Here is a 6,000-nt window from a genome sequence, read left to right as displayed (position 1 = left end):
GTTTGAACAGATAGACAAAATCTATTCCTGTATCAACTAGTTTAGCCATCAGCTTAATTTACTCTAGGTCATATTCATATTTGCTAAGTTCTTAATTATCACGAGAATTCAAGACGGATTCAGTTGGATGTGTGATTTTTTAGCCATTTTCTTGAATGAATATGGAAATATTTATTATTTACAACATACTGATTAAATTTACATAAATGAGAAATTTACTCGTCATCGTCACCATCATTTCATTAAATCATATAAAATAAAATAAAATTTTAATTTAAAGTTAACACCGTTCTTCAAATTGTGTTATAGTTTGTTTTTTATTATCTGTCTTAATAAGATCAAAATGAACGGTGTAAACGTTAGACCACGAGAGAGGTAATTTTGCACATATGCAGTAGGAATAAGTTTAACTTCGGTTGGTGAACTACCCATTGCAAAAGGTATAAAATATCAAGGTCATTCCGGTCATTATGTTAGGATACATTTCAAGGTCATTCGGTGGTCACAATCGAATTTACTCGAAATCATTAGGCTTCATACGAGTTTACAACTTTTTGACATCTTTAGTTGCAGAGATATATCGGTTTTGATGCGGAATCCTTGTCATTCAACTTTCATCAACTTTCTCGTAAAAAAGCGTCAGAGTCAAAAAACCAGTTCAAAAATTTGGAGAGAGTGGTAACTATTTAGAAAACGATTCGGAAACAATAGGTGAACTTAGTATAAGTTAGTATTAATATTAGGGGTTACTTTAAGTCTTTAGCCTAAAAGGGTTCTAAGTGAGCTGGAGACTTAATTTAAGTATGTTCCACCTTGGGCTAATACTCGGCTCCATCTTTGAGGAAGAGCCGAAATTCCGGCGGCGTACCAACTTTCCGGCTGATCTTCGAAAAAGCCGGTAACTTCGGCTTGTAGCTCTTCGATTGAGTCGTAACTGCTTCTTCGAATGTATTTTTTCAGGTTTTTGAACAGATAGTAATCACTAGGAGCCAGGTCCGGAGAATAGGGTGGATGAGGAAGCAAAATCCACTTGTTTTGTTCGATTTTAGAGACCGTTTCTGAAGCCGTATGGGGACGAGCGTTATCGTGTAAGAAGAGTGGTGGTTTGCTGGGTCTTTTTGGTTTTCTTCGTCTCAGAATCGAGTCAACTTGATCGATCTGATCACGATACTCATCACCATCTACAGTTTTACCCTCAGGCATGAATTTGAGCAAGACAATTCCAAATGAGTCCCACCAAACTGACGCCAACACCTTTTTTCCAAATTTTGACATCCTTGGCCTTTCACTCACATCATCTTTGGTTTCCACCCATTCTTTCGCTTCATAACTGGACTCTGGGTCATAAGTATAGAGCCAAGTTTCATCCATAGTCAAAACACATTGTAAAAAGTTGTTTTTATTCGCATCATAGAGCTTAAGATTCTCTTTACACAGTCTAATCCTTGTCTCTCTATTGCTTTCACTGAGAGCGTGAGGTATCCACTTTGTTGTTAGCTTTTTCAACCCCATTTCTTTTCGCATGATCTCGAATGTTTTTGTTGATGATATACCAATAATTGAAGACACTTCAGCTATAGAAATTTTCCTATTTTTACCAATAATCTCTCTGATTTTCTCGATAACTTTCTCTTGGTCGATTTCCATGGGTCTTCCACTTCGGGGCTGATCTTCAACACTTTCACGACCACATTTGAATTGATGAACCCAATATTTAATAACGTGAACACTTGGAGATTCATCCCCATAAGCATTACTTAACTCTTCACTTATTTTAGATAAACTTAATTGCTTTGAGAATAAAAATTTGATTATTGATCTTTGTTCAATGGTCGCCATTTTAACTTCAAAACGCTGTAACAAAAAAACCTTAAGGGCTAAAGTGGTCAAACTTTCAAAACTGCCTTCTAATGATTTTAAAAATATTTTTTCACTATCGCCCCCTAGCGGTCATCTTCCTAACTACCTTAGGCTAAAGACTTAAAGTAACCCCTAATAATTTTATGGTTCGACTATCGATTTTATGATTTTCTGACACAAGTCGATTATCTCATATATTAGGAGAGCTGATGACTGACCTGGCTTCAGGCGTAATTTGGATAATCGTTGAGAGGCATGGGTTCGATAGTCTACCGAGCAGAGGCCTTGAATGAGCTTGGTTTTAAGTTGGGAATAATCAGAGGATTTTTGACTTGGACCGAATGGACCTGAGATGAATTCGTACCACCTCCTGGCACTACCCTGTAAATAGACTGGAAGAGCCCTGAATTTTTCAACTTGAGTCCAACCAAGTGACTCCGAGGCTAACTCGCATCTCGAGATCCAGTCGACTATATCAGTTCCATCATCTCCGTTAAATGAGGTGATATTTATTGGCAAGTTCGGGAGATGAATGGAATTGATATTTGTTTGGCTCGTGTAAGTCTGTAGTGTCTGTCGCTTGGTAAGGTGAAGGTTCAGTATTCATTGTTGAATTGAATGAACAAGTTTTGGTTCTTAAGGATTGAATTAGCTGATTGATTAATTTGAGTAAAAGAAACTGAATGAAAATTTAATTCTCGTCTCTTCACTGAGACAATAATTAATTTTTGAGGTGGAAATAGAAGCAGGAATTTCACTTGAATTGAAGGGTTAAGAAAGAGAGAGAGAGATGTTTTACCGTTGGTGTGGCCTTTTTCCCTTTGATTGATTATATCAAGACGATTCGATCTACAGTCCCCCTTCCTCATCGTGGGCTCCATTATTGAGAAAACGATTCGGAAACAATAGATGAACTTAGTATCATTTACTATTAATAATTTTATGATTCGACTTTTATTCACTTGAATATTAATATAACTATTCAGATTACATGTGCTGTTTGATTTATAATTTGAAACTTGGAAAGAGAGAGAGAGGGAGAGAGAGAGATATCTCTTCACTGAGACTTCATCTTCTCGGGTTAGGAGTTGGTTATGAACTAAAGGGTTGATTCACTCTTTCTCTCAGTTTTGTATTTATAATCGAGGGAGAAAGAGGAGGAAGAGGACGGAAAGAAAGAGGAGTTTTATCTTAATCCTTAATCTAATTTCTCCTACTATCATAATTTCCCATCACCTAATACGGGATTAACATTTAGTTTTAATTCATGTAATCACCTTTATCGTGAGTAGTGATCTTTACCTGGATTAATCGTTAAGGTTAATTACTTAATCTCAATATTAATTGATCTTTACTTAATTCTTTTTATCACAATAACAATCAGTCTTATCTCCGTTCCCTAAATACACGGCTCATTTAAGGCTAAGGCTGGTAATCGCGTCAGTATAAAAAGATACAATTCATCTTGGACTTCACCATCTGAGCTTGTTGCAAAGCTCATTGTAGATCTCTCTCATTTCAGTCTGGTGATGAAACCAAACAACCGCTCCAACAATGTTTCGACATTTTAATCGAGACTTTGTAATCGAGACCGATCGTCAGGAAATCGTCCAGGGCATTAGACAGTCTCGCCAACAATCGTTGCATTTCTAATACACAAAAGAAAAGAAAACAATAAAAATTCCTATAAAATTCCTTTTAATCGGATTCAGAATCGCTCGGATAAGTACATCAGTAGAAGAGGTTACTTTAACTGAATGAGATGAATTAGCGTATGGAAGTAAGGGAGTGAGAGAATCACATATCCTCTAATCTGTGAACAAAGACAAGATCTCAAATCATTTCGGGTTGACAATAAATTGATGAAACAGTTTAAGTTAGTGATCACGCCATTTATAGCGGCAGTCATTTCACCATCATCTCCCTCTTGACCATCTGTTGATGAGATCATGTTCTCACTCATGCGTTTTAGCCTTGAAGTGAGGGAGCCGCGATAATTACAGAAAGCCACCAGAATATGATAAATGGGACTATCATTGATGATTAATGTCATTACGTCGTATAATTTGAATACGACGGTTAGATAAAAAGCGGAAACAGCTTTGAGTGATGGAGATAATTGTAATTTTGTCCGCTCTCTTATTTTCAACGTGTTTTTATTCGCTCGTGTACTGGTTAGAGTACCATATATGTTTATCGCCATATTTTCGTCATCAATATCTACTTCATTGATCACGCACTTATAATAACGAATCATTGCATTATAAGCCTGTTTATGAAGAATAAAGTCATTGATGATGTTTTCAGTGGGTGTTGGTAGACAAGTTAATAATGATCGACCTCTACATTTGTGGTTATTCATGAGATTGAAGATGAAACGTATTTACACGATTTACAATATTTACTTTCTTTTTTTTAATTGGTCTTTGATCTGTTAAAATGCACTATGTTTTCACAATTGTCTATACATGGACAGTTGTGTGAAAGATAGGTTCCTAAATTAACATTTTTGTAACTGCGACAAGGACATTTGAAATCCTGAATAATGATAAAAATTATTAACCGACTTGTAATTAGTTAATAGCTAACTTACCATTCTCCAGATGGTACTGGCAAAGTTTGCACTTCTCTCTCGTCTTTTATACCCGAAAAAATGTTGAAACATGCGTAGTTAAGATTACAAGTTTATTATAATTGAAAAGGAGCATAGGGGTGATATTCAATAAATTTTTCAGTTAGTTCTTTATTTTTTCTGGAATTGCTCCTGGTCTTATTTTAAAAGTGATGAACGGGAATTTTTCGGACGAGATGAACTAGTATCCTTCATGGCTGATCCACAGTTCAACTCTTTTCTTCTACCTGGACAATAACTCGAATCTGATTCTGCTTTCTTGACTTATTAACTTTTATTCCAACGTGATATAAAATTTTGTCAAATTTGGCCAGCTTCTCGTCGCAATATCCACATTTATATTCCATTGGATTTTTTCAAGTCTTTCACAGCTTTTATTTTCATTTTAGAGATGGTTTGAATTTTATTTTTCTTCATAAAATCTTCAAAATAATTGGAGGATACCCATCTTCCTTGTCTGCGATCGAAATCAAGACGATTCTTAACAACATCAACCACGTTCATATCATATGCGACCACAGCTCTCAGTTTACCGTTTTTTCTGTTGATTATTACATTTTCGCACGGATATGTATTTACCGTGGTACTTATTTTTACAATTTGATCTGTTCTCTTGTTGTAAGCTGGAGATGTGCTTTTAAGAGAAGTAGCCGTGCTTGTTGAAGGTGTTGGTTCAGTATCAGCACCTTCCTCGGGTTCAGTTTCATCATCTGAATTGGTTTGAGATTCATTAAAAGTGCTTGAAGAAGTTGATGGATGGATTGCAGAAGGAATTGTTATTTGATCATGAATAACTTAAGAAGCTGAAAGTTGGTTTGGGGTTTGGATTAAAAGGGGAGAAGATAGTGGATTCTATATACCTTCGGAATTTGCTTTAGCACTGTGGAATTAAGCTATCGTATGATCATTTAAGCTCGCGAAACTTTCTAAAGGAAATGAAAGATTGGAGAAATGGTTTCTTGGACTGGAATCTAGGTTAGCTGTAGCTGCGATTTTCTGGTGAATAATCAGATGAAGGTGAAAAGCGGATGTTGTTGTTGTTGAACACTGCAATAATAAATTAAAGGACAAATTTGTTGAACTTAGTGAGATTTAGAGATGATAAAAAGTTGAGATTTTTTACCTCGCAACTCTTCACAACAAGCTTTTATCCTAATTAATATGAAATGAGAAAAAATTCTAAAAACACTGAACCATTGGCGAAAAAATTGAAATATTAATTGCACAGAATATAACCCTGTATTCACCATTTACATACTAGACATAATAAAGCTTTTCATCGAAGATTGTGGTTGTGGTTTTTGTTGAGATTTTATTTAATATATTGATATAAAACAATGCACAAATGCAAAAAACACTAATATTGATATTGTATTATATATTATTTAAAATAAATCAAATATGTAAAACAATATATAAAAGAAATTTTCTTTAAGAAAGAAGCTTGAAGAGTATAAAACAAAAATGTTTTGTTTACCAAATCATGAGTAAATGATGTAAAATGGTTA

The sequence above is a fragment of the Panonychus citri genome, unplaced genomic scaffold (genome assembly GCF_014898815.1).
Source record: "Panonychus citri isolate SS breed McGregor unplaced genomic scaffold, ASM1489881v1 Contig00120, whole genome shotgun sequence".
Taxonomy (NCBI): Eukaryota; Metazoa; Arthropoda; class Arachnida; order Trombidiformes; family Tetranychidae; genus Panonychus; species Panonychus citri.
Note: the sequence above shows the minus strand (reverse complement) of the source record.